The sequence below is a fragment of the Fundulus heteroclitus genome, chromosome 21 (genome assembly GCF_011125445.2).
Source record: "Fundulus heteroclitus isolate FHET01 chromosome 21, MU-UCD_Fhet_4.1, whole genome shotgun sequence".
Taxonomy (NCBI): domain Eukaryota; kingdom Metazoa; phylum Chordata; class Actinopteri; order Cyprinodontiformes; family Fundulidae; genus Fundulus; species Fundulus heteroclitus.
In genome coordinates this window covers 40,876,173-40,888,736 of record NC_046381.1, presented here as the reverse complement: position 1 = coordinate 40,888,736, position 12,564 = coordinate 40,876,173, and positions in this window count along the sequence as shown.

Sequence of the window (12,564 nt, the reverse complement as noted above, 5' to 3'; positions counted from 1 at the left end):
ATCAGCTGCTTTAACATGGGAGGAGCGGGTAGACGGGGTCTCCTGGATCCTCATCCAACCCGAAAGTTTTTGCAAGTCTGTCTCTTCTCTGATTGGTCCATGCGGAGTGCAGAGGTGAGAAATTGCTGATTGAAAATCTCTGAGAGCTGCAGAGTTTTCCTGCTGATGAATGTTTCTCTCCTCTCTACAACCTCAGAGCTTCTCCACTGAGCGTCTTCATCACAGGCCGATTATTCTAGTAGGGGTGTCACTGCAAAAAGACGTTTGATGCAGTAAAAATATAAAATTACATCTTAACAGAGCACAAAAAATGTGGAAATTCTGATTGATGGAAAAAAACGAAACTTATATTTTTTTATTAAAAATGGTAAATATGTTTTAAACTTAAAAAACAAATACCATTTAGTTTGCTTTTATCTTAAAAATATAAATTAACATTAATCTGAAGGAAAACAGTAAAAAGTAAAACTAAAACCCTTCTCGAAATGCTGAAATAATATGCTGAAATAAAATCAGCAAAATATTTTCATTAAAACTGAACTCCTCTTTGGTTCAGTTTTTAATGGCCTTATTATTAAAACCCAAATTCATATTTTTTTTTTTTATCTTTCTGTGTAGTTTTATATTTGTGTTTTTTATGAATATGTTTTTTATTTCAATTCAGTTAGTTAATTAATCATGAAGCGTATCTGTGCAGACACTAAACTGACAAAAAACATATCCATGGAAATAATAAACAAGAGATTTTTGATTGATTATTGATTAATTTACATCCACCAGTTTTCTGTTTTCAATCTGCTTTGTTGCTGCTGATTTTTGAAACGAACCGAATGTTTGGATCCTTCACTTTTATACACCAGCACCATCTTATCTTAATCTTTGCTTATTTTAACATTGAAATTTATGTGATTAATTTGGGTTTTATACAAGCTCGATTCCTGCTGGATGTTCATGAACTTTAGAGCTAAAGTTTGTAAAATATACAAAAACAACTGCGGAGAAAATACAGTTGTTTAAAATAAAATTAGCATCTCAAAGTCCTCAACTCTAAAAACTAATCAAACACTGAAAATCGGAGTCTTCAGAGCTTTTTCATTTATTAATTACTCCATCCTTTGAATGCATTTTCTCCCCAGAAACATAGAAAAACACAAACAGATTTAAATATGCACCAAACTTGTTGGGTCTCTTTCATCTCAGCGATCAATCAAATATCGTCAGTAGATTTGATTTCCTGTCAGTCACGAGGATCTAAGAGCGCCGCTGTCAGATTCACAATGACATATTTATTATGCATGAACTGTTCAAAACAAAAGAACAAAAACAAACTTCTGAAAGTTTTGTTTTTGAGCGCAGACATGATAATTTGACTCCTTTGATAAATAAAAACCACAAAGAAATTAGAGAAAACTGATTAATTATAAAATCAGTTGTTACAAACAAAAAGCATCAAACAAAAGGTTTAATATGTTAGATGGTGATGTTTCTACGCAAGAGAGCAGAGACATCGCAACAGCTAATAAAAATAAATAAAGATATGAGACAAGCCCAACATCACTGCCTGAAGGATTAAACTTCCAGAGCTAGAAAAGTTAAACTACTTTCAGGAAACTCATAGGATTTCCTGAAAACAAAGAATTACAGAAATTCAAACTTAGAAATAAAAAAATGGACAAAAGACTTATTTGCATTTTTTTATTTTTGTAACATAGTTATTTTGTCTTTAACTGATTGGGCCTTTAGGGTCTATGGGTAAATACAGGTATCATCATTATCACAGAAATGTCTCTGTAACAAAGTGGGAGCATAGATAAAGTAAAGAGATGTGGTACGAGCACTGAGCCCTGTGGTACTCCAAAACAGACTGTAGCCAGTTTGGAAACTTTATCATTGTCCTGAATAAACTGGAATCTGTAGGCTGGTTGTGTTTTAAACTAAGAGTTTCATTTTCAGATAAATCAAGAATCGGACAAACTTTCTGTCAAGAATTCTGACATGTTTCATTTTGGCGGAGTTGGACCCAGCCGGAGGCAGAACAAATAACGGCCTCATGGTTTGGCTTATTTAGTTCAAGAAAGGGCAAAAAAATGAATAAACACCAAGGAGGCACCAAGGCATTTTCACCAAATATTTCAAGTACTTGGAATCAGGTAGGTGACTAAATGATCTGTGAAGGTACCGGCTGAGCATCTAAACTGAGGAAAGTGTTTACTGACACCAGGAGGAGGTGAGTTTAGTCACACCGAATGCAGGAAATAAACCAGAGAAACAGATAGAAATGAAGCTGAGATCACACAGTAAACATGATTATATACTAAGATAATGGAGAGAAACTCTAAACTGAAAACCAGAAATATAAAACTCAAAGGATCGTTACACCCTGCAACATGAACACAAATCAGTTTGGTCCCGCACTGAAAACTTTTCTAATTCCTGCAGCAATTATCAGGAAACACGAGGTCTTCATTAATCAAGAGACAAGTAGAGTCTACCATGAAGTATTACAAATTAATTCAGCTGAAAGAGTCTGAAGCTTATTGTCTGTAGATGGGAACCGTGGAGGCTGGTCTCAGATCAGATCAGATGTTTTTAACACATCAGGCTTTGTTTCTGTTTCAGAGGCTTCAAAAAGTTTAAAAGTTAAATTCAGCGAGGTAAAAACTCTGTTCTGTCAGTTATTGAGCGTCTGTAGGGAGCTTTAATAAAGCTGCGCTATTTATTCATGAGGCCTTTCAGAGACAAACACCCTCGTTAGTCTGCTGCATTCTAATGAATCCTAACAGGCAACACCAGACCAGAGGGATTTATAATATTTCCATCAACAAGAGAGCAGATTTACATCCAACAACAAGCAGCAGATGGAGATGAGGAACATCTATCAGCATTTTGTCCGTCGGCTGTGTGAAGGGCTGCTTTGCCCCTCAGCTTGGCTGCTCAGGCGGTGTTGGAAATAACCAAGAATAACTGTTAAATAATGTAGAAATTAAATATATACGGTGATAGTAATACATTATCCTTAAATCTGAACCAAACAAAAATAATGGTGCCTGGAAATTGCAAAGCTAAAAATACAGATAAATGGGGTCAAAATGAACATGAGGATACATTTATTGATATTATTATTGATTATGAACAAAACTGAAATACTCATATCAAATGTGTTCAAAACAACCAATCAAAAAGCCAGACATGTGTTAGATCATATAGCGCTTCGTGTTTTACCATTTTTTTCAGTTACTGTGCAGAGATTTGGGACACAATTAGTCAGTAGCTAACCTAATATTTATATTATCAGAATTCAAATCCACTGATGTAGCTGATCTAAAAACAGCACTAAATATGTTTAGAGCACAAAATAACAGTTATTGCAAAATATTCAAAAAAGCTCAGGAGATAAGAGGTTTAAATTAGTATCAAACATCCCTCAGAATAAGGGAAACTTTCTGTATATCTATGTTTGGGCTGACGCTTTGGACCGGGCTGAACGAGGAGTTCAGGCAGTGGTTACAGTTTAAATCACACTTTTAAAAAGTGGATAATGAATAGATATTATTATTCATGCTGTGTTGGTAGTAGTTTTTTTGTTTGAATGTCAATGTAATGTATCATATTATTTGTAAAAATGTAAATATTATTGAAAGGAAATATATAACTTGTTCCACATTTTTTCACGCAAACTCAACATCACCATTTTTCTCTTAACTTCATTTTCTCGCCCTCTTCTTCTCCTACTTTCATTTTTTTTTATTATTATTTACATATTGTTGCATATTGAAAATTAAATAAGGATAAAGGCTGGTGGTCTGATTGAACAGTTTGGTCTGCTGCTGTGATCGGCAGGCAGCAGGGAGGGTTTTACCTTCCCTCTGGGCTTTAGAGATAAATAACCTCTACCTCTAGGTTAGCTCTGGGGACGTTGAACCCCAGACCTCATCACTGCTGGTGCCAGTCCAGTATTTCTGTAAAATATTACAAAGTATTATAGTATAATAAAATAATTGGAACAATATAAAGGCAGTCATCTGTGAGCACTTTCACTTTTTCACCATCAGGGGGAGACAAACTCCACCAAGAGCGAACCTGATCAGTGGACTTAAGTTACATGTATAAATCAGAAAAGACCAGATTTAGATTAAATAATACAAACTGATCAGGTGTGACCATTTTAGGAGGGCTGTCAGGAATCATCTGTTACATAAAATGTTGGCAGAATCAGATGTTTCAACTTTTTTAAATCACTTGAACTCATTTCTATAGCGAGGACGAGAGGATGTCATGACTTTAGGACAAAAGTGTCCGTGCACTTTAAAATGTTTCCATATTTGCCATCTTACAACTGCAAGCTATGTATTTTATGTTCTTAGACCAACAGAAAGTGGTGAATAATTGTATAAGAAAAGTAATAGAAATGGACACAATCTGAAAGCATAAATATAATTTAATCAATTCTGACGCCCCTAAATAAAATCCAGAGCGGTCAATTGCCTTCAGAAGTCACCAACTTAGTAGACAAAGTCCAACTCTGTGTATTTTGTTCTTAGAATAAATCCGGGTGTTCTGTTTCGGGCCACATAAGTTCTTTAGAGAACATCAGAGAACAACCATGGAAACCAAGGAACCCAGCAGACGGTTCAGGCAAGTTCTGTTCCAGTTTAAAACAAGATCAGGTTCCACAGCAACATCTCCCAAAGCTCTGATCAATCCATCATCTGGACCTGGAGAGAGGATGGACGACCTGCAGACCCACCTGCACATGGACGTCCACCTGGACTGACATCAAGGAGAGCAATAACCAGAGAAGAAGCCAGGAGGCTCATGGTGACTCTGGAGGATCTGCAGAGATTCAGGAATGTGTTGGCAGGACACTGTTAGTTATGCACTGCACAAAGGAAGTCCAGGTTGCCTCAACTAATTCCTGTTTACAAAGCCTGTAGGAACCATGTATAGTTCTTGGTGTTTGGGTCTGGTTTATTTGCTTTTGGTGGGAGTGTTTTGTTTACGTGCAGGTTGACATCCTCCACCATTGGTGGCGCTGTAGAGGGGAACTCTATATAAGGGAGCGGTGAGAGGGCAGAAAGGGTTCAGGTATAAACTGTACAGTTTGTATGGATGACCAAACAAACTCTTCCTTAGAGACTCAAGTGTGTAAATAGACATTAGGATGTGAGCGACAGTGTAAATAATTCTTAATAGAATCAAGAACCTGTGGAACCAGTAGTGTGTTTGTACGTGTAACAGACTATGAACTGGGCTGGTGGTTTATTTGATTCTCAGCAGGGGGTGATAGCCCTCACAGCTTTGGGAAAGAAGCTCTTTTTCGTTCTATTAGTTCTTCATTTAATGTTCCGGAATCGTTTCCCTGATGGAAGTGGGACAGACAATGTGTTGCCAGGTTGCTGGGATTTCTGGCAATACGTCTGGACTCTTTTCTGGACTCTTGTAACATAAACCGTAGACAGCATCCCACAATGCCTTGTGGTGTCCCCACAACCCATGTTAAATCCTTCCTCTCCTGTGCCGTGCAGTCTCTGTACCACACTGTCACTCTGAAACGCAAAATGCTTTCAATTGTAGCTCTGTAAAAGTCTATGAGGAGGGAAGTAGAAGGTCTAGTCCGTTTCAGTTTCCTGAGGAAGAAGAGTTGTTGTTGGGCCTTCTTCACCAGCTGGGAGGGTCTTTTTCCCGAAAGATTCCCCTCATCTTCTGATCATGCATCATTTATTGCTTTTGTGACAGAGCTACATATTTGTGTGAACTTGCGCACAAAAAATTTTGATCTGTAATCTTAATTCGTCTCCCTTCAGAGAGATTTTCTTTGACAAAGGGTTTTAATGAACATCTGTAAAGTCACATAGATAAATTCATAGAACCATTCTTTATGAAAAAAGCTATAATTCAGTTAAAAAGAACTCATGTGTCAGTGAGTTGTGTTGTCATTAGATGATTTCATCTATTATTCCTTATGCTGAGAGCTGCTGTGACTTGTTGGACAGGGAACAATGAAATCTTGTAAATAGTTCTCACACATGGTGGGAAATGCCCTTTAAGCCCCAGGGTCTGGTTTCTCCACGTGTCATTGAGTCTTTGTTTTCAGGTTTGTCTCCTGGAAAACAAAGGCTTGATATGGAACTCACAGGTCTGGCTGCAGCTTGCGGCTCCTCCTCTCATCGTTCTCCTGGCTGAGGAGAATAACCTCAGCGGATTTTCTCTTTCCCCTTTTCACTTCATCATGGCTGCAGGATGACTGGCAACGAATGCTGGGTTTTTATTGGAGGAGCAGATGAGCAGCTATAGAGGTGAATGGCTGTTTTCCACCAGTAAGTAAAGTTTATGTTTTCTGTTAATATGTTCTCACATTTAAAACAAAGTGGCTGAAACCCCCCAAGCTCACGCTGTGGTTCATATTTCCTTCATACAAGCTGGGTGGAGCAGACATCCTCCCAACATCAACTGATGAAAATAAAAACGCTTTTTTTTTCTTGTAGATCCTGTTAAGCAGGATGTCAGGAAACAGTGTCTCTGTGGTTTGGATGGTTGTTTCTATGCTTTGGACGACGACTCATGTAAAATCAGGTGAGTTTGGAGAAGGAAAATACTTTTTTCTTTTTTGTTATAATGTTCCGTTTTGAAAATGTCGCACTCATGTGCAGGTTTATCTGTTTCTTTGGTAAAACTGGTGACTGGACAGTGCAGGAAACATAGATTTTTTTTAGATTTTCAATCCCATCCTTCATTAATATAAACAGTTTGTGGGTGATGTACCTTAAATGTGAATGTTTCTGTTGATAAAAATGAGAGGAACAGAAGCTGTGTTGCTTTTAGGAAGGTGAACCTCCCTCTTTTCATCTGTACCAGCTGCTCCGTGACTCTTTGTGTCCCTGAATGAGACAAAAGGCTGTTTAAATTTAGCAGCTGTGTTACTTTTGTTCCCGTGTTTGATCTTAAATACATTTTTTGCTTCTTCTTACTTTCATTTTGGGCCTTAAACAAACCATTTCATAACTTTGTTCTTTAAACATTGCATATTTACCTTAGAAGAAGAACCAATAGAATTCTGCCAACACAGCTATGGGAGCAGCAAATCTCCACACAAAGCTCCTATTCAAGATTTAAACCCAGAATTGTGCTGGTTGTTTTTAGTCCCAACTATCACAGCTTCCGTTTTCAAGCGCTTGATAGTAGTCGGTGTTACAGTTGAAAATTTGCATACTTTTTGCATTATGAAAATAGTTCCTGCCCTGTCTGCACCAACCTGCTAAAGGCAGGTTTTGTTTTTTATGTTGCTTAGAAGAGATGATGAAGTTTAACAGGGTTGTAACTGAAAATAATCCACACCAAACACTGACAACTGCTTAACTCTTAGCATCTTTGCTGTAACTAAGGATCCAGTGTTTATTATTTATTTAGGTTGATGATTGTTGCTTACAGTTACTGAAAAACCCAAAACACTGTCTTTCAAAAATGACAAAATGTATAAGATTACATGCATCAAAGCAATAAAAAATAGTATTATATCAGGAACATAGACCTAAAAATATGTATCTGTACTTTAAAGTCTGAGCTCCTTTTACATGAGTTGACGTGATGCCAGCTGTAAGATCGCCCCACCCAGGTAGAAGTGTACTTGAGGGTGCTGCTGGTATTTGTCTAATCTGTCAACATACGGCAAAAGTCCTAGAAGACATTCCTCAAACAACTTGTAAATCAAGTCAGTGAAGTTATTTTAAGGTAGCCACGGACAAATGTACTTTCATACAAACATGCTGTAGTTCTTTGTCGATCACTGTTGTTTCAGCTGCTCAGGTCAGCTGCATATCCATATTGTGCATTTTTCTAGACTTCTTTTAGGTTTTGGGAAAGGAATAAATGTTTGTGATAACGCAAGTCTGAATTGTACTTTCCACTGTGACATTTTTACTGATGTTTTTAAGCGAAATCCCTCTGACCGCAATGCATTCGTAATGTGTTGTGGGAAATAAAAATAAACAGATTCCACAGTTACTTATTGAATAAAAGGAAATTCCAGCACTTTATTCAGAACCAGAGCAGAGAGAAAGTAATCACACCCCTGGCTAGGCTGCAGCCAGCCATCTTGTCTGCTCTCACCCCTGGTCTCCTCCTAATCCCCCCGTCACTTTCTCACACTCTATACACTCTATCTGCTGTTCCAGAGCAGATCTAACGCAAACATCTCAAACCTAAAAAATGTACAGTCTCACTCAGAAAACACGCAAGTGTTGACCTTCATTTACCAGGGTGGAGTGAAACCATCTTTGTCAGGTTTAGTGTGCCAACCTGAAATTATACAACACGGAGTAGGTTAAAAAAGGTTTATTGAAAATGTTGAATGCTGACAGATCAGCAGTTGCAGGCAGAATCAGACTTGACCAGATGCAAGCTGAGTATACGAGGATTGGGAGCAGCAGAGCATAAGTGAGGTGACGAGACGATCTGGCAGTGAGTGTGTAGATGAGGCAGGTATGTCAAGGCAGGGGAAAAGGAGACCAGAGTTGGAACTCATTAGTGGCAGCAGTTGGAGCTGATCTGGGCGGATGTCTGGAGTGGACTGAGCTGATAGGATGGTGATAGATGGCAGAAGTCTGAGGGGAGTGGAACTCGTATTAATCCAAAATGTCCAAGTCTATGACAGTCTTCTCCCTGAGTATAACTGCTTACATGTTTTGAATAAGATTGGTCAGAAGTGATGTTAATAAGTTTTAATAGTTCCCTTCACATAATGCAGAGTCCCCGAATGTTGTCGCTCTAGCTGCAGCGGCAAAGGGATGTTTCACTTTGGGAAAACATGTGATTGTTAATTGGTCAGTTACGGTTCTAGAGGTGATCCAATTTTTGTTCTGCTGACGTGTTCAGGAAGCCATAGTTGCTTTGACAGCAGCCTTCCGGTCATCTGCTTTTTAGCTTCTGGTATCTTTCTGTCAAGTTTACAGCTTCTGCTATGATGCTGCTCCTGCTGTTTCTGCTGACATCTCCCTCTGCATTCTGGCAAGTTCTCCTGGTTGCTTACACCTGTTTCTGCTTCACCTGTGTGTGATGTTATTTAAGCCTTCCTCCTCCTTGAAAACCTTTGTGTGACTAGACCACCCAGTATTCCTAGCCTGGCTACCTGTGAGTGACCCTGTTCATGTTTTAGGATTTCTGTAGAACTCTTTAGTTGGTTCTCAGTAAATGGACAAGACTTTTGCCTGCTCCCTGACTCACCCTCTCTGCCAAGCCCTTCTGTACTTCTGCCTGTCGGATTGTTTTGGATCCCTGACCTTGAACTAGATTCTGGACTCAGCCTGTTGGATTGCCCCTCTGGTGCCTCTGCCTTTCTCTGTCAGCCTGTGTATGACCTTGGAGTGTCTCAGGATTGCCACTCTACTGACCAGGGGCGGATCCAGGATTTTTCAAAGGGGGGTGCGCACCTAAGAGTCATGTCAAGACAATGTGAGGCTAAACGACCAAAGAATGTCATCTTTACTCTTTCACATTAACCTAATTATTAATCTAAGGCTTTTTGAATTGATAATAATTTTAATGGATGAACATAAGTGGAATTAGAATTAGCATTATTGTAATTGAAAAAGGATTTTTAAGACAAAATTTCTTGGTTTTTACAGCATGCACAAGGTTAAAAAGTAGTTTGAAGAAAAAAATATCCTTATCAACAATTAATCAAACAAAGATTTTCTTTATTTCCAGGAATTATATTTATTTAGTAAAATGAAATAAAAAGACCCAATGACTTAAGAATGGTTTGGTATGGTTAAATTGATAAAGGATTTTTTTAATATACATGTATTTTAACAATTTATTTCATCCAGATAAACTATATTAAGAAAAAAATGACTTAAAAAGACCCAAGGACTTAGAACAGTTTGTTATGGTTCAAGTGATAAAGGAGTTTTGAATATATTTTAACGAGATAAACTATGTTGAGAGAAAAACAACTTTAAAGTAAGTTAAACCAATGAACATGTATGGTGAAGTTAAGCCATAAGCCTATAATGGAACAGTAAGACTTGACAAAGAATATTGTTCTCTTCCACAACACCTTCAACTTTATGATGATGATGATAATGGGTATATGAATGTCAACCTTCTAGGATGCTTCTGGGCAAATATGTCTGTGATTTTGTTGATGTCTAAATGAATGTCCTTGTAAACATACATAAGTAGTAAAGTCACAAACATTTCTTGTCCCATAGTCGACCGTAGAAAAGTTTTTACTGCTTTAAGGCCCGAGTTAGCACGTTCCACAGAAGCATTCGTAACAGGTATAACTGACAGAAGTTAAAGAATCATAGAAATGTTTGGGTAGCACTTCATATTTCAGGGACAGAGCTGGGTTTTTCCACTGATGATGACCACTTTGTGTGCCACAAAGATCTCTTTCTCACTCTCATCATTCATTATATGCAAGTTGCTTGGAAATAGTTTTAATCGCGTCACGTTGTAATAACGCAAGATCTGAGCTGTGAGCAATTCAAATTCATGCTCGGACAGACCCGGCTGCAGAAACAAATTACAGGGGGGCATTACATTTGTCAGGGGGGGCACACTTTAAAAAAAAAAAGAAGCATTTTACATGCTTCAGGCTGAACAATGGCTCTGTGATACCTCCTACAGTGCTAAGAAACAAACTCTCAATAAAATCCCAAAATCTAAAAAAAAACTAACAAAAAGAAATAGTGTATTCAGTGTTACCAAAGTAGGCAGGTTTCCACCCAATTAGGCTTCTTTTGAAATAGGTTATGGGCAGGTTGTAAAAATTTGGGAAGCTTTTCACATTTGTTGGGCTTTTAGAAAGAATTACTAACAAAATATATATCAAAATAGTTGTCTATGTCTAGAAGAAAACTGAAACCCTTTTAATAAAATGCCATCTCATTGAACTCATTTTACTGGTCAATTTATTTTTTAAATAAATCGAATCTGACATCATCAATGAATAATAGTTATAATGAATAATATTGATTGTTATAAAAAAACAAGAAAAGATTAATGGTTAATCAAGTGTCACTATGAAATTGTATTGGTCAATGTAAACGCCCCAAGAGGCGTTGAGTTCTACTGTCCGTCCATCTGTCTGTCTTCTTCAGCTTATCCGGGGTCGGGTCGCGGGGGTAGCAGCTTCAGTAGGGAGGCCCAGACGTCCCTCTCCCCAGCCACTTGGGCCAGCTCCTCAGGAGGAATCCCAAGGCATTCCCAGCAGGGAGACATAGTCCCTCCAGCGTGTCCTGGGTCTTCCCCTGGGCCTCCTCCCGGTGGGACGTGCCCGGAACACCTCACAGGGAGGCGTCCAGGAGGCATCCTGACCAGATGCCCGAGCCACCTCAACTGGCTCCTCTGGACGTGGAGGAGCAGCGGATCTACTCCTGAGCCTCACCCCGGATGACTGAAGCTCCTCACCCTATCTCTAAGGGAGAGACCAGACACACTATCGGAGAAAACTCATTTCAGCCACTGTGTATCCGGGATCTATGTTCGTTCGGTCACAACCCAAAGCTTCGTGAACCATAGCTCATGAGCTTTAGGTTGAGTTCTACTGATCAACCTAAAAATATGTCATGGCTGTGTGAAAGAGAAATGTTTGATTGAGCTATATTCTGTAAGAGAAATTACATTTATATTAAGGTGAATTTATTACTCATGTTGGGAAGCTTTTGATAAAAGTTTACTTTTAGTTTTTTTCCGGTTGATATATCATGATTGTTAAAGTGATCTTGTGTGTTATTTGGTTGACTGATTGTTCATTTAGTGTACATTGTGGCATGTTCTCATGTGTTTCATTGTCACGGGTTCATTCCAAAAATAAACAAAAAAATGATGGCTCAGTCGAAAAATAGCCTTCGTGCTTTTCTTTTATTAGTCCCCAGGTGAAAAAAATGAAACAATGTTGATCTTTCCAAAAAAACCAAACACAAAAACAAGTATTCACAAGACTACTTACAGGACAAACTTACTCAGACAGCCAACACTACCATGGGATCCAGCATACCCCTCTAGTGAGCTCAGCTCCCCTTTAAATATCCCTTTAGCCCCTCCCCCGGGTAAACCAAAATACAAATTAAGGGGTTTTAAGGACAAAAGAAAAATATAACAAGACTCAAAACAGTTTTCTGCATAGAAACTCAAAAAAATTGCCAAAATGACTCCATACAAATCTACAAAACGTCAGGAACATAAACAATATAAAAATATAATACTAACACCCAAAATGGTTAAGTCCTTTGTCACGTGACTGGCGAAGCGCGCTACTCTGCGCTATTTCCAGCATGACGCGGAAGTGGTCCGGTTTGGTCCCTGGACCAGGAACAGCTGGAATGAAGCAGAGGCGAGAGGTGAGTGTGTGGAAGCTCGGCGCCAAGTGCGCTCCTGGCACCGCGCCCCCCTGAGCCAGAGGGAGCATGGACACGTTGAGTCTGTGATGGGCGCTTAGCGGTGCTCCATCACATTATCCGCCTCCTCCCCGAGGTTGACGACGTGCGGCAACCTGGAGAGATAATCTGGCCACAACATTAGTTTTCCCCGCCCGATGGCGGATTTGGCATCGGAAGGGTT